Consider the following 22,111-nt stretch of genomic DNA (forward strand, 5'->3'; position numbering starts at 1 on the left):
TTGTGAGATCCAGTACAGTTTCAAGATAGATAGGTTCTTGGGCTACACTGAAGGAGTTCTAAAAATGTCTCCCCTGCAAGTCAGTTGGGCAGAGTTAGGCCCAGAGTGGCTTCTGACAGCCGGACACAACAACCGAAGGAGGATTTTGCTTTGCATTTCTCTTTTTGTGGTTTGTTTCCCAGGTTTAATTCTTACCTGGATTTTGTATTTAGTCCTAGAGGAGAGGAATAGGTAGGATGGAAAAGGCACCAGTGATACTAGTAGCCAAGTTCACAGGCTAAGAAAAGAGGGGCAAAGCCTGGGTTCACAGGCAATTCATTGTTATACATTAGAGATACATGAGAGAAATAGACAGGCGAGTAGGGGACAATTCTACAAGACTGAAGTATCTGGAAAAGAAGGGGATGTTATATTACAGGTCTGCCTACGTCAGCCTTTCTTTTTAAGGACCTGGGAATTACAAACAGAACATCTATATCTTCTGAGTTCTGCAGGGCAGGTCTTGTGCCAGTGCCATAATGCTGCAAAGTATCTTTCCTGGTTTGTGTGTTTTATTTTATTTTATTTTATTTTATTTTATTTTATTTTATTTTATTTTTTGTTTTTTTGGCTTGTTTGTTTCATTTTATTTTGCATCTTTCCAGGGAGATACTTGCAGAAGAAATAAAGTAGACTGGATAGTACAAAGGGGCTCTCAATGATCAGGGGCATGAGAAGATGGCAGGCAGAAGGCACTTCTATAGGGTACTCTCACAATAGTGTGAACAGTAGAGCCTAGGGTAGTTATAGCAACTGGGATGAAACTATAGCAGGAGCCAAGGGTTCTGCTAACCAGATAGCTACTCCATTGCCTTCTACCACTAGTATCCCTTAGCTCGTGAATCAAGGATTGGTGCACATAGGGACCTTTAGCAACGCTGTATGACCACAGTGGGATGTGGGATTTATGTCTGGATCAAAGGGAAGATGATTTTTCTTGGCTTTTATTCTGTGTATCCAAGCAACACTTTATGAATGAAATAGTGTATGAGCATCCCCAGTTTGCCTGTAGGGTCACGGAGAGGCACCTAATTAAAAGCATGAGTAATGTTTGAGTCATAGATCTTTGGAGAATTAAATCAGTGCACTTTTGTTTTAATTGGAAAGGGAATGCACTTGTCTTCTCACGGGTTTACATAAACAGGGATAATATGTATCTGGTTTGATAGAAGGAAAAATATGTACTGTGGTCAATCATTTTGAGTGGCTTAACCCCATCTTTCTGCTCTGTGTAAAGTTGCAGCTTTATTTGACTCCTCTTATTTTAAAATTGAAACCTAGTTATAAGACATTACCCACGCCGCCAAGCTATGTTGATTTATGGATGATAAGACAAAATTAGAGATGTCAACACCCCTCCCCCCCCAAAAAAGTCCAGAATGTTTATGCTGATACAGACAAGGAGTGCTGCAAAGACTTATGGGTAGCAGGTACCTACTTTTCCTGACATGAGATCTATTGGGCAGTATGAGGAAGTAGAAGGGAAGTCTTCAAAGGAAAAAGACTGGTCCAGGTGATGTGCAGAAGAGCAGAAGGAGCAGCAGCATGAGACCTCAGTTCCTCTTGGCCAACAGCACGAGCTGTTGCCTTAGGAGACAATGGCTGACCTTCTCGGCAGCTCTAAGCATCACAGCCAGCTACTGAAGTGGGCTCTTTGTACTTCTAGGGTTACGTTCTTCTTCCTCTGGACCTGGAGACTTGGTACCTTGTTTGGTGGGTAATGTATTGCTTCCCTCTTCCCTCCTGTACATCTTTCAGAGTCATTTCTCCTTCGGGATTTGCCAGCAAAACCCTTCCTCTGCAGCCTCAGAACCAGGCGAGAACATTGCAGGCAATAAATAAGGTTACTAGAGAGGGGTGGACCGCTGGGTTTAGGGAGTATCTAATCGAAGGCATCATCAAAGGACTGGGTAAAATTGGGGCATGACAGACTTGTGGGTACATGCTCTGTGTGTGTGTGTGTGTGTGTGTGTGTGTGTGTGTATGTATGTATGTATGTATGTATGTATGTTTGTCTGTCTGTGTGTTACACAGAGACTGGCAGCATCCTGTGAGCTACACTGCCTCATCTTTTTTTCAGAGTGACAGGCACTGGCCTCTAAGTTTGGGCTTCCCTTTACAGATACATGGGCTTTTTGAACTGCTCCCTAATGCTCTCAGAGTAAATACTCTCTGACTAGTATCCCCGCTCTATGGACCAGATCCTTGAAACTATTTAGGATCCCATGTGAAGAAAGACCTAATCTTGCTTCTCTGCAGTGTCTGTCTCCAGGTCTACAGGGAAGATGGGCCTGGCTGGAGGAACTGCTGCTTTTGGGTAGAGGAAGGGTTCCTTGTTTAACCTGATGCTCGGCTCAGTACTCTGGCTGTGTTTTTTTCCAGCTTGCTCTTAGGCTATAGGGATTGGCTAGAACAGTGAGACCAAGGCAGGTTATTATTAGAGGGCCCTTGAGTTCTCCCAAACTGGACACCTTTTAACTGTCCTTATCCTCTGGTCTCACAGGTTGGGGTTACCTCTGGCTGTGTTTGGAGTCTGCAGGCAGTGCCTCAGAGCCAGGGTTTTGGAAACACGCAGTATGGGAGAGCAGGAGGCTCTAAGTTGGCTGTGATGTCAGTGTAACCTTTTGATTGTTAAGTGGGATGATGAAATGTAGAGTCAACTCTCCAGTCAATGCATTGCCATTGGGAGTCAGAGGCTAATCACATCGATGTACCTGAAAACTGGGTATGAGGAAACAGGCGAGAGATGATGTAGAAAGGACTTGGATTAGACGTTCAAAAGAACTGGCCCAGTAGGAATTATAAATAGCACTGGTGATGGAATTGTCTTCTCCAGGAGGCTTTTTAAAATAGGAAACATTTTCTTGGATCTGAACTGGGTCTTTACATATGGTTACCCAGGGCTGGTCAATTTAATTATACCAGGATGCATCAAACAAGCCCAGGCAGCTGAGAAATCCTCTCTGCTTAAATTAGGGAGAAAAGACTGGAAAGACTTGGAGCCAGCGAAGGTGTGGGGAAGGGATTAATGCATTCAGAGAGGGCTGTGTAAAGGCCACCTGTATCTCATTAGAGAACTGCCACTTCCTCACCCTTCCCTGTTTGTGCATACACAGACATACAGACACACAGACATGCAGACACACACACACACACGCACGCACGCACACACACACACAAACACAGAGGGGAATGGGATAGAGAGACCTACATAAGGATGCACACTCTTACACACATATACTTTTCTGACTCCACCCATCCTCAGTTCTCATGAGGGTTCTGAAGTAACATCATATCAGACTCCTGAACCTCCTCCATGGGTCTGACAGACACAGTTCTTAAAGCTGAGGGCAAGGAAGTAATCAGTCTCCTGCTTGGCTCCCCTGACTTTCTCTGATGCTGCTCGTGTTGGGCTTTGATTTTTGTGTTTTTATATAGCAGCAGATTCTTTGTTTCTGGAACCGGGGGTTTTCCGAATCCCTCAGCTTTCCCCAGCTCTTTGCCTGAGAATATCTGGACCAGGATGAAACCACAGTGAGGAAATGGGGGTGGAAGTAGAGATGGCTTCTGCCTTCTCGCCAGGCTGGGTGTACTCTGCTTCATTAGCATAAGAATAGAGAGACTTTCCCCGTTATCCTCCCTTAGGGACAGAGCAATGGAGAGCAAAGGCTTCTGCTCTATCCTGCTCTCTCAGGAATCCCGGGACTTGGAAAATGACTACTGTCACATTCTTCCAATCCTCTGAGGAACCTAAGACCCACAATATTGCAAAAACCTTTGATGGAGCCGGCTGGTGGATCTCCACTCCAGATTTTCCAGCTGTCCCTGTCCCCCCCACCGCTCAGAGAGCAGGATGCTGAGATGGCTCGGTGATGCAGAAGGTATGTGCTTTTTCAGTTCTGGTGCTGATGCTGTGTGTGTGGTGAGGTCTCTGTGGCGCAATGGACGAGCGCGCTGGACTTCTAATCCAGAGGTTCCGGGTTCGAGTCCCGGCAGAGATGGTCACCTGGCATGTGCCTCTTTTGTTTTGAATGCTGTCATGCTAGGTTGGTAATTATATTTATTCATCCCTAGAGGCTCCGAGAAGAGAGAAAGAAGCTCTTTCCTCGGGAAATCCTGAACGTTCTCTCCCCCTTGCTTCCCTCCATCTTCATTCTTTCTCTACTTCCTCCGTTGCTGATTTTGATTTTTCTGGTGGAGGCTTGGATGTCTGCTACATCTTTCTTCTCTTCGAGATGGGATAATAGGAATAAAATAATTAAGATGCCTGGCCCCAGGTTATTTTAACCACTCTGCTTCCTACCTTTTTCCCTCTGAGAAAACCAAGGGGCAGACTGACCCACATGCGAAGGGGAAATGGCCAGTTGTTCTCTAAGGGAATGCCCACCTTCACCAAAGTGCTCCTCTGGGGGTCAGGGGACGGCTGGGGTTCATACAGAGGGTAATTTCTCACAGTCTTTGTCAGCTCTTCTTTTGCATCCCTAGCACTTTGGATGCTACGGTTCATCAGGTTCATCATGCACATATCCATCTGGTAGGTGAAATGCAAACACTCTGTCTGCTCTTTGTCTCAGTAGAATAAACCACAAAACAGCCCACCAACTGCCAGAAGCAAGTTGGCTGAGCTTGTTCTCAGGAAGTTAAAGGCATCCCCCAGTGCTTTTCAGGGTGAAGTCTGTTATACTTCTCCTATACGTATGCGAATGTCATTTTCTCTCACGCCCTTGCAACCTTCATTAGTTTCTGCCACCTTCCAGGGTCTCATCTGACAGGCTACATCCAACTAACTTGGGAGCCTGGTCAGACCAGCCTGTAACTGGGGTTTCTATTTGGGGCTGGCCTGGCTCCCTCCCTCTCACATTGCTGCTGCTATATGTGATCATCTGGATGAAGCTGCCCTTGGCAAGCAGTGACCTCCACCTCAGGTGATCCTGAGAAATCTGAGAAGACACCTTCTCTTATGTGCTGGAGACAGTCAGCGTCTCTCCCACTGGGGCTTTTTGGGAAGGAGAACAGAGGGCACAACCGTTCACTTGCACTCTGAGGAAGCTGGGGCAGGAAGAGGGATGGCACGTATTTGGACATACTCAAACCATGTTAAGGGAAACTGGTAACACAGACTCCTACTCTGGGCAAAGGAAGGAGCTTTTCCCCCTCTGGAATGTGCTTATTTGCAAGAAGGTGAAACTTCTGCCCATCCTTAAAAGCAGAAGAGTTTTAAAGAGACGGAAGATTCTTATAGTCAGAGCCAAAATAAACAGAAACAAAACAAAACAAAAACAAAAAACAACCCCCCACCTTTCTAAGTTACCATATGTAACTTATCTGGGACTTTGAAGTCTAAAGTTGAGACCAGAAATCCAGTCCCCTCCAAAAAAAAAAAATCCTTTCGCGGAGCATTTTATTTGTTGTTAAATAGGCACATTCTTTCTCATTGGCTTTGAACTCAAAGCTGAGAGAAAATATTAGCCTGTGTGGTGGACGGAGTCTGAAGAAGTGGACAGAGTGCAAGCAAGGGATGAGTCACATTTTCCAACCACCATCTCCATATCACATTTGCCTTTCTCGGTCTCATCTCACATCACTGGTTAGTAACAGGAAACATTGGAAGGAGGTTGTTTTTGTATGTACTGGAAAATCTCAGAGGAAGGACCTGGGTTCACTCTAAGCTTCTCGTGTGTAAATAAATTCACAAGATTAAGAATTGGATGTCATGGAACCCTCAGAAACAAAGTTAAGAAGGAAGGCAGGGAGGTGTGTGCTTTTCTTTGGGGTTTGCTCCTGCTTAGTTATGATGTCATATGGTGAACTCCTTATGTGAGGTTCTGTGCCCCAAGCCTCACTTGAGCCTTCCTTGCTGATGTCTAACTTGGAATGAGAGATCCTTGGCATAAGGCATCACTTCTGTAGGCTGTCACCCTACCATGGTGCTAACTTGGAATACCTAGGAAAGAGAACTGACTGGATGTTCCTAGCTGGCAGTGTCCTTCTGAAGACAGTGGTCCTTCTGTGCCTCATGTAAGAGGACATTTCTCTCAGCTAGCTAGATGGAGACATCTTCTACCCACTTCATTGAAAGGATCTAGAAGTTTCCACATATTTAAAACTCATTTAGCTTTTGGCTTTATATGTCCATCCTGAGGGGTGATGTTTTAAGAATTTGAAAGATACTAAGTTTTTCTATATTGGCTAAAAATTCATCTGAATATGATAATTTTCTTCTTATTTCATGAGGAACAGTTCCTAATGTATGAGTATTAAAACTATTGCATTCCAAAGATACTCAAAATAAAATAGTAACAGATTTTTGTAGGCATATATTTTTTTGCAACTTTTAATAAACACTTGACCTTTCATCTAGCCCCACCACCCACCAGAGGTAGTGAAAGAGGAAAGTTATTAGGATATGGGGGAAGTGGGCCTGTTTAGCAATAGTTCTTGGGAGGCAAGCTTGATCTTCTTTGTCAGCAGTTGAAGCCTGTTGCAAACACCAAATACAGCTCAGCAGTTGTAGATCAGTCTTCTAGGCAGGCAGAGGCCACATAGGAACCAGCAGCTACCATTCAGTGGACCGTCCACAGGCAGACACCATACATGCGAACCAGCAGCTGAAGTTCAAGTCTGAAGAAACTGCAAAGCTCACCAACCAGCCTGAGGGGAGGCTGTGAAGTGGCCAGCTGCTGAGAGAACCTCATGAACAGTTCTTTGGGGAGTCTCTCTCAGTGGTGGCACTACCGCTAGTGGAGATCAACAGTGCTAGGTAAGGTGAACCAGTACATGTGTGTCATCAGGGAAGAATAGTGAGACAGAGCAAACCAAATCAATGCTCAGTGCTTGTCCCCCACTGTCTGTGGGGTCCTATTTATTCTTCATCACAGGTTCTTTCATACGTTTGCTATACCAAAACATCCTCTCACCTGTGTCTGCTCCAGCAAAACATTCTTTCCTGTGTCTGCTCCAGCAAAACATCCTTCCTTGTGTGCCCCAGAAAAATATCATTTGATAATCATTTGATATATGCAACTTTCCAAAGAAACTAGAAGTTTCCACTTTAGAATTTTTTTTTAAATAAAGTCACTACACTATAGGGCTGAAATGTTTTTGAGTTGCGGGAGCTGATTATTAATTGCAAAGTATGTGGGTAGATCCGTCTTATTTATTACTGTATTCTCGGTGCCTGAAACATGTTGGGCAGTTGATGGATATATTTGAAAGAATTAATGCTGATTTAGACTGACTATGAATTATGAAGATGGGAACAAGAAAGCGATTCCTCTTAGCTCCCAGGGAGCAGGAATGTGGAGAATATCTTCATGCATTAATTCATTCTCTTCACAGTATTTATCAAATACTCACATTGTGCCATTTCCCATCATTCTAGGCAACAGCATTCAACACAGTAGCCTTCACCTCCCTTATGGGATGCATATTATTATGATGTGACAAGTGACAGGTAAGTGCTGCTGTGGGATCTGAGGCATAGATAGATGCTACGAAGGAAGGAGCTTTGGGGATGAGTGGGGTTGAGGATGGCATGTAGAGCACTGTTTCTGGGGACCCCTTGGAGGAGGTGATGTCTGAGTGAGTGACTGAATGACAATGAATTAGACAGAGTCAGATTTCAGACCAAGACACCTTAGGTGGGGTCCAGCTTGAGCAGAAAGGCTTTGTGTGAGATGCTCCTAACCTTGGCAAGAAGCAAAACTCCCAGATATCCTTTGTCTTTATGGTTAGGAGTACTATGTAGGTTTCCTACAACAGAAAGTACTCTTCTAAATGTTCAAACCACTTTGGAGGAGCAATCTGGAGTCCCAGGTAAATAGTGACAAACAGCTTGTTGGTTAGACTTCCCTGTGGGCTAGTGACAATGTGCTAGACACGTTGGTAAGTTTCAGCCAAGGAACAGGTTGGCAGGTTGAAAGGTTAATTTTGGCTGTTGAAAGAGGAGAGACTTGGATTGATATGCAGGCAGGTCTACAGATCTGCTGGGCCCAGTCCTGCAAAAGCATTGTGGCTTCCAATGGATGCCACCTACCAGAAAAATAATATTCATTTTTTTGCTTCTATTTGCAATGAGATGCTTCTTTCTGTAATAGTCTTGTGTTTATGCCCCACCCACACCAGTAGTCCTGAAAATACAAAGGGATAGGTTACTTTTAACTCCTCTATGCCATCCTTAGAAATCGCTTCGGCTATAAAACAAAGCAAAAGAGAAAAGTTTCTTCCGGCAGTGAAGAGAGAATAAATGACAAGACAAGGCATGTTAGGATCAGGTAAATTGAAAACCACGAGTGTAGTAAGAGTAGCCCAGAGTTGGATCTGAATCTGAAGGTTTGCCGTTTTCCTGGGGACATCTCTCTGAGCTTCCGTTTGCTTGCCTAAAAAACGACCCACGCAAAAGACCGAATTAAATAGGGTACATTGCGTTTCTAGACACTTGGTTACACTGTGAAGGTCCACACTGATTCATTTTACTTTTGTTTATGGGTGGTCCTTTCAACCAGCCATCAGATTTGCTTGTATTGAGGATTTGTGGGATTTAGCCAGGATCAAGAGTCTGGTTCTTCAAAACACTTTTGCTTAGTGGAGTCCAGGTAGACATCAAGAAATGTTCAACATCCTTTAAGTAGTGGTTCTGTTCCGAGAACATTTTCTCCCCCTGGTAATCACTGTGAAATCCCTGAATTTCTCTCCATTTGTGTGGGGTAATAGGAAGCACAAACAGTTCAACATCCTTGTGCTGGCTCTGGAGGCTGGGTTCCCTAGGCCTTGTGGTGAAGGTCATACAAGGCCTTCCCCAGGTGTCCGTCATGGCTTCAAAGTGATGGATGAGGGCAGTATGTCTTTGAACAGGAGGTAAGTAGGGATCTTGAGAGATAGAATTAGGCTAAAAGCAAGCACCCCCTGGGGAACTAGTAGGAGACGTTGGTGGCTGCATCCCTGGCCAGGGACCTTTCTGGAGAACTCCCTGCCCGTGAATTCAGCACAGTCTGACTCTCAGTACCACATCTGCTGGGAGCCGCTAACAACCCTTAATAATCTTGTCTTCCTTTGGCTGTCTCTCCAGACCACTTTTCAGGAAATGTACCACCTAAAATAGCAGACAATTTAGAACCAGTTAAATTTATTTTGAGCAAACATGAAAGGTTTTTTCCCCCCTTTCCTGCTATGTACAAACTTCTAACAGAGCTTTTTAATTTTTTACTTAAATGTGCATGTGTGTCTGGCTAATGGACAGAGAGAGCTATGGCTCACTCCCAGCTTCCAGGCAGCAGGTCCTAAAGGGACTTGTGTCAAGCACATGTCTCTGAAGTCCTAGACTTTTGTGATAATTTAGTAGAGATTTGAGTTCTCCTGGATTTTTTTTTCTGTCCTTTTGAGGCACAACAGCCACTATTTGATCTCTAGTCTTGGCGTGGAAGTGATTCCTGGCATGTTTCCTGCCGCTTCCTGGAATATGTGACTTATAAAAGCACAGTTAGATTAATATTAAAATGAGTTTGGGGTTCCTGAGCACCCATTTAGAGATGAAAGGGAAGAAGCCTAGATACAGGTTAGGTGACTAGAAGCCCAAGAGTCCACACAAGCAAATATCAACTCAAACATTTATTCATCTAACAAATATTAGCTTAGCATGCAGTATGTGCAAGTCACCAAGCCAGGTACAAGGATGAACCCAATGAGGTCATCCTAGGCATGCATGAAAAACTTAAACTGTGAACTGTGAATGTAAGAAGTCTCTATGGAGAGATTGTGGTGGGAGAGGAGGGTTTTTTATCCCCAGAGGCTATGCAAAAGGTTTTTTCTGGAATGGTCCCATTGGTGATAAACAGGAAGTAACCAGGCTAACAACAAAGAAATCAACTTTCTAGACAGAGAAATAGCACACAGTAAGGTCCTATGGTAGGAGGGAAAAAATGTTCCCTGTAAAGGACTAAAAAAGGCTTTATTTGACTATAGAGCATAAGGGAGGAGATTTGATATGAAGCTGGGTGGTAAAGTAACAGAAAGACCCTGGAGGGTCCTATGATCCCTGGAAGACGTTTTTCTAAGCTAAAAAAAAGTGTGGGGTGGGGGCAGGGGGACTGACTGCAGAGACTGAAGGTGGAGAATAGCAGGAACAGCTTTGTGGCTTGGAACTAATTCCCCACCTGTTGCTGAAGGAACAGGGCAAAAGGCTATCACGAGAGATGCTGGAACACGGTCTACGAACCCATCTGAAACTGCAAAAGCAACATGGATGGGATTAAGTTAACTAATGGTGGGCACGAAGAGATGCAAAAGTATCTTTGAAGTGGAATTGTGGGAGTTGTTAGTGCTTCGAAAATGGTAGAGAGGGGTAGGAGTCGTCAAGAAGGGCTCAGTTTTTACAATCTGTGTGCCACTTTATAATCTAATGAACAAGGGGCTAAGGAGATCAGCGGGGAGAAAATGATCAGTTTAACTCAGAGCTTTAGTTTCTGAGGCATTTTTGGATAGAGTTAAGGGGGATGTGTCACATTTCTGTATGGAGAAAGAAATGAAGCGTGAACCAAGAAGCTGCAGCGTGGAATGACAGAGTGGAGGGGAGTTGGAAAGGGAAAGAAACAATGGGGAAACAGAATATCACAGCTCCAGAAGCAGTGGAGGGGAATGTTTACGGTGTGACACAGCTGAGTGTTGCATGCTGCTGAGAAGTCAACCGAATGATAACGAAAACATGTCCGTCAAAGCGACTTGGATGTCCGCGATGAGCAATATTAAGATGCTGTGGGAGGAGGTAAAAGTGAGATTTGAAGCGAGATCTGAGGAAGTGGAGGGAAGAGATTGAGCCCAGGCCCACTGTGCTAGGCAAGCCCTCCGACCCTGAACCCCAACTCCAGCTTATCACTAATGAGTTTCAGCAATGATACGCTCACAGACAAACTCGTCGTGTATACAGGCCCACCTATTTCACTTGTATTTAGCTGGAGGAACGTGAATGTATTGTATATGATAAGCATCATAACTAAGACCATTGAGAAATGTAGTTCGAGTGTTCAACAGTGAGCTCTTAAAGAGCATATGTCAGCCCAGGTTTCTGAGAAGGCAGGGGGAGCGGGGGGAGTATCCCTCAGAGGAATACCATAAAAACATGACTTTGGGTAACTGAAGGGCCAGCTCCTTGAACTCTTGCGGGGAGGAGTATAGGGTCATGTGGATTTGCATGGGAAATGAGAAAATTTCATCTAAGGGTGGCTGTGGTGGTAAGTTTTCAATGTTTAAAGAAAGCGCGCAATTTAGACTGTTATTTGTAGTGAAAGAATATAACGGGGTAGTGGAATATTTACTAGACAGTGTTAGGGGTCCATTAGTAGATAGAGTGGCTATTAGAAACACATTCAATGTGCACACCTGTGCACGTATATTGTTATGTCCAGCTTGTTTCTCTTCATAACTTAATGGTGTTCCTTGAATCTTTACTGCAGAAATGTGTGTGTGTGTGTGTGTGTGTGTGTGTGTTTGTGTTACAGAGGGAGTAGACTCCACATTTCAAGAGTTTGTCAGCACAATACACCTGTCACAACAGAGAACTGATTTTATTCCTTAACCGCATGTCTGAGCCCGGTTCCTCATTAATTGGTTCAGAGCGCCACCTGCTGGAATCCTTTGTAGTATTTCCCTTCCCAAACAAAATCTGAAATCTATAATATTCTTGGAAAAGTCAATGTTCCTGCCTACAGCGCTTTCTTCTGTGAATTCTGAACTTCAGTTTCTTTTAGATATCTTCTTATGTTTTTGTGTTTGTGGATCAGAGCAGTAACATTAAATGTGCTTTTTTTTCTGACTTGTACTTGGTCCTTTGGGCAAATACTATATCTTGTTTAAATGCATTGCTTGTCTATAAACCTCCTTTCTGCTTTGTAAAAGGAGAGGATAAAATAGAAAGGCATCTGAAATGGAGAGTATATGAAGGATATTGGCGGCTAAGCCTTTATAAGCCAAAGATAATACAAAATCCACCTTTGTAAATATTAACTAATGTCATTTAGCAATTTCTTGAATTGATATGTTTTTGAGTACTTATTTCTGTCCCAAATTCGTCTCCTCTAGGCACACCAAATATACATTTGTCAATCTTTCTGACCAAGTTGATCCTTCCATAAACCAGCCAGCTGTATATGATTTTATTTTATTTCATTTTATTTTATTAAGACAGGGTTTTTCTGTGTAGAATAGTCTTGCTTTGAACTCATGGAAATTCTCCTACCTCAGCTTTCTGATTGGTGAGATTATAGGCATGTGCCACTATAATTGTAAAAATATTTTATTTCAGGTTCCTATACTTTTTTCCCCATTTTTGAAATTAAAATATAGTTACATCATTTCCCCCTTCCCCTTCCTCCCTCTGACCCCTGGCAAGTAAAATACTTCCCTTGCCCTCCCTCAAATTTAAATTTACGGTTTCTTTTATTAATACATATTACAACACAGTGAAATATATATATATTATGTGTGTGTATGTGTGTGTGTGTGTAAAAAACTGCTTGGTCCACATAATATATACATTTGTGTGTGTCTGTTTACACCACCAATTAATATATATTAATTGTATGTATATAATTTCAGGGTTGATCACTTGCGATTGAAATACCAGGGGTTTTCAGGGAGGACGATTTCTCCCACTCTCAGCATTCCTTAGTCTGTAATTTTTACCTAGGTTTGAGACTTTAGAAAGTTTGCTGTAAGACTGTGTCTCCTAGAAATGTCAGAGACACTACATCCAGGACTCACCACACCAACACGGCTGCCCAGACAAAACCTGAGCACCCCTCCCCCCCAATAGGCTTGCTAACATGGAGATGGGAAACCTCACAAGGCAGCAACCCCAGAGAGTCGTCTATCTTAACCTGAGTCTACTGTTACAACTGTCCTGTCACATCTTTAGGTCATACAACTGAAGTGTTTTCAATTTCTAATCCTCGTTAAATCACTCATGCAATTGTTTCCAGCCAATGAGAGACAGCACATACTTATTCTAATTATATCCTTTCCTGTAGTTCAGTCAATAACTCTTATGATCATTGTAAATTTACAAATTCAGGCAGATCCGTGCAGGATTTAGACTAGTACTGCCAGCATAAAGTATCCTGAGTCATCCTATGAGGGAAAACTGTGACCATTCATTTACTCAATCGTTGTTCGTGGGGTGCCTGAGTTCGGTCAGAGTCTGAGAGGCTCTAGGGTAAGGTAGGCGAAGACAAGCATGATCCTGGACCTGACTGCATTGATGTAGTGTGGAAGACAGGTATCATTTAGTTACCCCAGTGCATGATGGGGAATATATTATACTATAAATCTGAGAGAACTTTCTAGAAGAAGTGACAGGAAGTTAGAACAAAGACCAGGCACAGAGGAGAGAAGCTTAATGTTGATAGACAGACTGGGATGGGGACAAGGGCAGATGAGCTTTCTCAATGAGTTTGTTTTAAACCTCAGGGCACATACTAGCAACTGAAAGTCAGTGTGTGTGTGTGTGTGTGTGTGTGTGTGTGTGTGTGTGTGTGTGTGCACGTGTGCGCGCATGCATATCTACCTTCCTCCCTGTCTCTGTGTCTCAGTGTTTCTATGCCCTTGTACTTTCACATGCAGTAGGGAGGGTGACCGTGCTCAGATTTATAGTTCAGAAAGATTCCTCGGCCTGGATTGCGGAGAATGGCTGAAGGGAAGACAAGTTTTGAGAATCATTTTAAAGATATGCCGTATCTGATATGGAGTTTGGCAGGGGAGAGAAGAAGTGAGTCTGAGAGGCATTTCAGATATTGAATGGATAAGACTTGGTTGAGATAGACTATAGGAGGAGGAAAGCCTGTGTGGTGAGGTTTTTAGTTTCTTGACTTGAGTGAATGAGAATTAAGGAATGCTGTGAGAAAGGGGGCTTCCTTGAGGTATTCAGTGAAGAAGGCCATTCCCATAGACATGCTGAATCTGGGGCGTCTAAGAAGTGCAAGCAGACTTACCTGGAAATCAACTGGGTAAGTGGGGCTGGATCTCTGAAAGGGAATCTAAGCCAGAAATCCTGGTAGAAACAGTCAACTGGCTGAGAGCAGACTGATGTTTTAAAGGTGGTCAAAAATATGTGGAATGGGAAAGGAAGACTGTTTCAGAAGGAGACTAAGGAATGCCTCATTGTAAAAACTGTTCAAACAGAAGTCAGGAGGTGACGTTGGCTGGAGATGCTGGGGAAACTAGAAGGGCTGCTGCCACAGACCGGGAAGCAAAGTTGTCAGGCCCTGTGCGACAGCTTCATCCATGAAGAAGTTGGAGGCTTGGAAGAAGAGAGGGCCAGGTGAGGTGTTAGCTTATCTGTCATGTAAGAAATGGGGAGTCGAGAACCAATGGGAGGAGTTTCCTTTTCCCTTTTGGAACAGAGAGGAAAAGCAGAAGTTGAACCCTTACCAGTAGATTAGCTGACAGGTAAACTTGAGGTGCCCTGTTTTCCTCTTGAATAAGGGGAAAGTCACCAGCCTAGAGTGAGAGTACTGGTTATTTAATCTACTCTTCCTGTGACAGTGAAACCCATCTATTTCATTAGGAAAGACAGGTCTTCCCTGTCAGTTTAGGTTGCATCTCTCCTCCTGTTTGGCTCCCCTAGATTTCTACTCAGTGATGCCTTTTCCTGTCTGAAAGTATTTTGTGGTGGAAATCAATAGTTCTTTGATGAGATTCAAAGTTATACATACAATGCTTTCAGGGCAAAGAGCTGGTAAGAACAGTTGACTCTGTAAGGTGAGAAAAACTGATTTGGAGTTTACAGGAAGACTTTTAAGAGGTTTTGGAAAGACAGATATATGTGCAAGAAGGGGGTTTTAAAAATCAACTTATAAAGTGGCAGGGCAGAGAACCAGGGAAACTTACATTTTGTTGCACGTTTTGATGTATAGTGCTCATTTCCATGTTCCAAAATTGTTTCATAAAATTTACGATTCTCATTGTCTTGGTCCATTCAAGCTACTATAACATAACACTGCGGGCTGAGTTGCTTATGGAAAGCAGGAATTTATTTCTCATAGTCCTGGAGGCTGGGAAGTTCAAAGTCAGTGATTTAGTGTCTAGCGGAGTCTTGCTTTCAGGAGTATTGCTGGGTCTTCAGACAGTGGAAAGTGAGCAAGTCCCCTGTGCCTCTCTTTCTTATGGTTTCTGATCCCGTTAGGTTTCCTGGCGGAACCAGAATCGTTGAGTCATAGGCTCCTCTGTTCAGCGCCACAGAAATATGCCTTGTATCTTTAAAGCTATTGTATCAATTTTATATTTTCATTACTGAAAATACCAAAACGTTTCCCTCCCAAAGGGTTAGGATTTGAACACATGAATTGCGGGATGCCTTGCACATTCAGACTCTTGGTAGATGAGGCTGGCACTGGTGGTCCCCCTTGACTCCTATTGAGAAAGGAGAGCAAGGGCTACCCAAGGGACCTCACATGTATTTAAGTTAAATATATATATACATTTAAGTTGTGGAAGAAAATATTCAGAGACAGGCTAACAAGATAGCTCAATGGATCAAATGACTTGCAACCAAGTGTGATGATTTGTGTTCAAACCTTGAAACCTGTGGTGGATGGAGCGATGTGACTCCTAAAAGTTGTCCTCTGCGCAACACAGGTTTCCTGCTATCTGTGTGCCATTTTTCATATGCATTATAGAGGCAAAGCAATGATAAAATTTAATTAGTATATACACAGACCAAAGTTTGGGAGGGCATAAGGACAATTTAAAAGTGTAATTACAGACATAAATACTTCTGATCCTACTAGTCAGCTTAAAATGAGAATATTTCCAGTTTCTTTTGAAGTCTTTGGGCTCTAATTTTCATCTCTGCCTTTGTCCCCAGGGTAACCAACCATTAGCTGTCCTTACAGTTTTATCTTTATGTAGTTCTTTCCAATTTATATTCTGCTTCATGTTGCTTATTAATTTTATGCAAAGGAAACATTCTCCTCTAAGGTTCTTTTGTTTCTTTCACTATTACATTTTTGAGATCTACTCATGTTCTTCATATTCTTGGGTGCCCTTCAGTCTATGTTCATGGGTGTGTAATATTCTCTGTTATGAATATGCCACAGCTTATGAATGAATTCCTTTTAAAGATGTATTTTAATTTTTAAATTGTATGTGTACTTGTGTCTGTGTGTTCATGTGCGCATGAGTGTATGTGTTTTTTGTATGTGTGTGTACATGTGTGTATGGACACATGAGTATCATAGAGTACCAAGAAAAGTTGTCCAATTCTACAGTCAGTTGTGAGTCATCTATATGGGCACTGGGAACTAAATTCACGTCCTCTGTTAGAGCCATATGTGCTCTTACCTATGAAGTCATCTCTCTAGTCCCCAAATGAATACATCATTTATAGACAAGCCATTTGTCTACAGGTGGTTGTCAGTTGTTGCTATTTCATTATAAATAATGTAGCTGGAATATACTTGCTTCTCCTAGATAAAGTTATTTCAGATTATAAATAATTCTAGTCCGGAGCATAGGATTACCAAGTCATAGGTTACATTCCTGGCTAACTCTTGTCAGTAGATTCTTCATTGCTTTTCAGAGTGATTCTGCCAACTGTAGGTACTGTCTTCTTTACTGATAATACTGCAACTTTGTGAAGTGCAGGTGTTGCTATCCTCTGGTAACCTCCTGCCGAGATGGCCACGGTGCCACAGTGCAGGAAAAGCATGGAGATGTCCAGGCTGGAGACATTTTTGTATGCATCCCCAACCATCTTTTTTTTTTCTGCTTTCTCTGACTCCTATTTTCAGACTGGAAACATTTCTTACAGCTTGAATATGTTCAAAAGCTTCAGGACAGATGAAAACATTTCTTTTAAGGAGTTCAAAGTCAGAAGCAGCGAAGAAGGGGATGTTTCTAAGCGTTGAGGGGTTTTGTATTCATGGAACAGTAGAGGGGAGGGAATTATTCTGGAAACCCTTTGCTCAGAATTCCTAGCCCCAGAATGGAAATGCTTGGTAGTCTGGGATTCCTATAGCTATGGTAGGACCAGCCAAAAGTACCACCTGTTTTATTTTCTTTCTCCCTCCCCCACCACCACCCACAGTCTATTCAGAGATGGACATGTTCATATTATTTGTCTAACATTGTGTCTCCTGGCACTCAGTAGAGACTTCTCCCCATTTCCTAAAGCATGAACATTGGTATTTCTATCTTAGGTCTCCCCTCCTTTCTTCTAGAGGTCAGATATGAACCTCCAATCTTCACAAGAGCCCCGGAAGTTGTCCCAGTTTTAGCACTGAACAAACCGAGTCTCAGAGATTGTGTTGATGTAGATTCGAGAGCTCCTAGGATGCAGATTGGCCTGGGGCCGCCTGTGTTTGTTCCTTCTATCTCTCCCACACTATCTATTCTTATTCTATCATTTGTAATCACAGTGCCATGAACAAATGTTTCATCCTATCTGAGCTTTATGTTAGAACCAATAGTAAACATTTATTAAGCAATAAAGATTGCTACACGGACTTCTTCCATTCTGATAGGAAGAATTTGTGGACATGCCAGGATCTTTTTTCCCTTGACACTATGATTGTTATTGTTTTTTTTTTTTATTTGTCTCCTAAATCTACTCTCTCTGGTCGAGCACAAGTTTCACTTACTCTCTATATAAGCAGTAGATGCCTGCAGTTGGGTAGGTATTGGCTGTAAAGCTTACTCAGGTGTGTAGTCTATCTGTCATTTTTCTTTTATCCGGCTTTGCTGGCACGCTGCATATTTATTCCCATCATGGTCAGGATTTTCAGTGGAAGCTTTCACAAGATGTGCTGTTACCAGCTCACAACATACTCAGGTTTTGCAATTCCTCAGGGAGAAACAGTCAGGCATGAATGCATAGCCAGCATGCCAATACCCTGCTCCCTGGGGTCTCTCTGTCACTGCCTCCCAGCCTTCTTACCTCTCTAGTCACACCTCACACTGCTAACAGGGGACTTACAAAAAGAGAAGAGGCATTGTTCAAATGCAAGAGAATCATCGGGGCATGGAACATCCTGTCTGTGATACTAGGACTCAGGAGGCCACAAAAGGAGGAGTACCATGATTTCAAGGTGAGCCTGGGTTACCTTACATAGAAAGACCTTTTCTCAAATAGTGGTGTGGGGGGGGGAGGGGAAGGGGGAGAGGGGGAGAGAGAGAGAGAGAATCAGTTTCTAATACAATGTGGACTTACATTGCTGTGTATTTCAGCATCAAAGCCTGGGCTCTGACAAGCCCAACAACTAAGGATCAAGCCATCTTTTCTATATACAGCAGTTAAAGACACAAGTCATAGTGGAACCCAGAGAAAGGAGATTATTCAGCAAGACCATCTCGGGAAAGTAAACAGTGGGAGTTCAGTAACTCTCATGTTTGTCTTTGCCATACTGACAGGAGGTTTAGGTTTAAATAGAGAGCAAGAGGTATAAAAAGGTAAGCAGTCCTAGTCAAAGTGTGGTCCTGCCAATAACTTATTCATTGTTGTCTAATCCCTAATCCGTTCTGCAGTGTGGTTCAAATATGTCTTCAGATGTGTGTGAAAACCTGTTTCTAAGGGGCAAGTTCCTCCTTTGGTGAGCACTGGGGCTTCAGCCTTTCCTTTCCCTAGGCCTGAAATTCCTAGGAAGATTTTAATTCCTTGAGATCTATTGTTCTAATAATCTCACAGCCAAAGGGGGGGGAAAACGGGGACACATTTGTCTTCTTTTAGAATAGCTTCCCATAGCTTCCCTCAGTTGGATGATGCTGGCATACACCATTATTCCCAGTATTTCGGAGGCAGAAGCATGGATCTCTATGAGTTCAAGGCCAGCCTGGTTTACATATCGAGTTCCAGGACAGTGAGGGTTACACAGAGAATCCCTATCAGGAACAAGCAAGCAAGCAAGCAAGCAAGCAAGCAAGCAAACAAATAGAATAGAATCATAAGGTGGGATGATTATACTAGGAGGACCCATTGTCTCCACCTGGGACAGCCACTCTGGTAGACAATTTTTCAGACCTCTTTTTCTTAAATGCTTCTGCTGCAGTTTCCCATTTGCCCTACCTGCTCCCACAACCGCCTTCCTCCTGGGCACTGGGAAAAGAGATGTCCTGAATTTCCAATGGAGAAATGCAGTGGGAATGTAAAGGCTGTGGTTTGAGGAGTTGTTCTCTGTGACCTCAAATATTACACATGCCCCTGCGTGTACACACATGTGCTTGCACACTCACACCAACACACGCATATGCACACAAGCATACACACACACACACACACACACACAGGAGCAAATAGGGAAGGAGAGAGGGAGCGAGAGGAGAGGATGGGAGAGAGAGAAAGAGAGAGAGAGGTGGTGAGGAGCAAGTCAGGTCATGAGGAAATTCCCAGATTCTCTGATCATATCATGTCATTGCAACTTTTAGGGTTCTGTTTGTGTTTGCAACTCATTACCCAGGACTGGGAGATTGTCTATTTTGGCAAACTTGGGAGAAACTTTAAAAGAATGGATATTAATAAAGCTACTAGCAGCAGAACTGGACTAAAGAGAGAGCTACAGTCTAGGAGACTTTATGGGGCAAATTCACCCCATAAAGGTTTTCTGCAACCCTCTGTCACTGCATCCTGACATTCTTTGTTTTGATTTCTCATTTCCTTAAAAGAGGTAAAAAAACCATTTTCAGCTTGGATCCTTAAAGAGCTAGGCCACAGACTGGTTCCTCAGAGAACTAGGGCACAGGCTGGGTTTGGCCTACCGTTGTGCCAACTCTATTTCCATAATCTCATTCTCACTTTTTAGAAGAACAAAATATCATAGAGAAAAACCTTTAAAATATTTAATCTGACGAGCTTTAAGAATTTGAGAATTATTATGATGGCTTCAATAATTTAGAAAATTTCTAGAAGACATGAGGTGAGGAAAGGAAGAGAGGTCAGAGATCATTTTTCAAAAATGTTGAAAGGAGCTGTCATCTTGAGAGGCAGGGATAGAAGTGGTCCAGAACCAGGTATAGAATGTGGTCAAATGGAATAACCAAGTCAGGTTATCTCCAAAGCAGGGTTAGTGGCTCATACATCACAGCTCTGCGAGGTTAAGGAAGTTGTTCTCAGCCTGTGGCTTAACCTGAATCACCTCTCATCTGCATCCCTACCACCAGGATGCTTGCTCTGTCTTCACAGGCAAAGGTGAGGGAAAGAGTGAGGAGCTAGCCTTGCACATTGGCCAGGGAGGGAGGCAAGAGAGGCAAAGAGCAGCAAGCATCTCTGGAGTCAGGAAACACACACACACACACACACACACACACACACACACACACACACACACACACACACAGTCACCCAAGCCATGCAGCTTTAATCAAGATCAAGTGTTCTTTTCTAAGATAAATGACCATCAGCAGCATCAGGTCAAAAGAGAATGGAATCAGAAGACCGAGTGATCCTAAATCTCAGAAAAGGAAAGAGAGAAGAGAATCTCACACGTAAGACAGACGAAGATGACAGATTTTTTTTTTCTTTCTCAAAGATATCTGAAAACCAGAGGCTTTAAAATAATGCCTTTGAAAATGGTAGACATCACGAAGAAGGGCTAAGGTTTTCCTCAAGTGCTAGGACATGTTTCAATAGCAGTGTCTTGGCTTCAGACTTTAGCCTTCTGGCACCAGGGAAATGTCCAGTTTGTTGAGGTCACTGTTTTCTCATCAGGAGAATGAGAACAATGTGCTTTTCCTGCTTCACTGTTGAGGTTTCATTTGGAAGGATATTTTAACGGGCCACAAACAGTTGAATAATGCTGGACTTAGTTTCCTTGGTGGGTTAACTGGGATTGGACACACATAGCCTCCTGCATACTGGGATTGGATAGGTTTCCAAAGTGTACGTTTCCTATGAAAATTAGACTCTAACGAGGTGATTAAATCACTTTCATGAGGCTTAAAGTCTTTAAATTCTTCAGGCTAATTAAAGACTTAGAAGGTACAGATGCTATTGAAACCAAACCTCGGTCCAGTGGTGGGTATCTCAGCTGTTGACAAGTTGGCTGCCCAGGAAGCTTGGAGAGAAAGAAGCCAAACAGCCATTAAATATTGAGAGCCCATGGACCGGGAGGTCACCATGTAAGCACTAAAATCCTGCACCTAGCTTAACAATTCTCACTCTGGGTGGGATACATTGTACAGATCTAAGGGTTTTGAGGGGTGACAGACTGTGGAGGTTTGACTTCTAAATTTCTTTTCCAGTGTCACCCCTTCTCACTCCCTAAACCAATGGCTTTTCGCCATAGAGTCCTGACCAAATCTCTTAGAAGCATGCACCAGCAGGACACCGCCCCCCTCTTCCAGGGACTACTTAGTTCAGTCTCTTGTGCTGTGGTTGGGACTGGATGCTACTGGCATGAGGGAAGGAGATGAGTGGCTTTGAAAGGTCAAGGACATTACTAAGCAACCACGAGAGGCGATTTCTCCTGTATCTGTTATTTTCTTCATTTGATTGTTTGTCAGCCTCCTGGGTTATTGGTGTCAAGGACAATTCCAGCAAAGGAGTCTCGAAGACAGAACAGGCACACAAGTGGAAGAAATGGAGTCACCGTTTAGACATGAGCAAACAGATCTAACGCCGTTAACATTCAATAGAAATGCTATCAGAAGTTCAGTGTGTGGTGTAGGAGGGTGGAGTGTGTGTGTGTGTGTGTGTGTGTGTGTGTGTGTGTGTGTGTGTCTGCGTGCTATCTGGGATAGTTTGAAGTGTCTGGTGCTTGCAGAGTTTCTCCTGTGTGACTCCATTCCACACATCTATGATCCATTAGCTCCTTTCTCTGAGTTACTGCTCTCATCCTTACCTTCTCTCCCTGCATTCATTCTTCTCTCCTTCCAGTCACATCTTTAAGTGGATCATAAAATGAGTAGAAAGCAAAGGGAACCGAGAAAAGGTGGGTACTTTATTAATTCATTCTTCCTGCTTAATTTGGTTGCACGAGAGTAGCTCATTTTTGGTAGGAGTCCAAGACAGGTGTTTGGAGGTACTTGGCTGCAGTTCCCAGGCTGGATGTGGAAAAGGTGTAATCGTAGAGACCCTAAGTTTTAATGACATGGT

At 43.2% G+C, this 22,111-nt stretch overlaps 1 non-coding gene across 1 annotated transcript; it reads left to right on the forward strand.

Annotated features, from left to right (window-relative positions):
- The first annotated feature begins 3,966 nt into the window (after positions 1 to 3,966).
- On the forward strand, positions 3,967 to 4,040 carry Trnar-ucu5 (transfer RNA arginine (anticodon UCU) 5). Its single transcript has one exon. It is a non-coding gene; the product is annotated as a tRNA-Arg (tRNA).
- The last annotated feature ends 18,071 nt before the right edge of the window (positions 4,041 to 22,111 follow it).

The sequence above is a fragment of the Rattus norvegicus genome, chromosome 13 (genome assembly GCF_021556685.1).
Source record: "Rattus norvegicus strain SHRSP/BbbUtx chromosome 13, alternate assembly SHRSP_T2T, whole genome shotgun sequence".
NCBI lineage: Eukaryota > Metazoa > Chordata > Mammalia > Rodentia > Muridae > Rattus > Rattus norvegicus.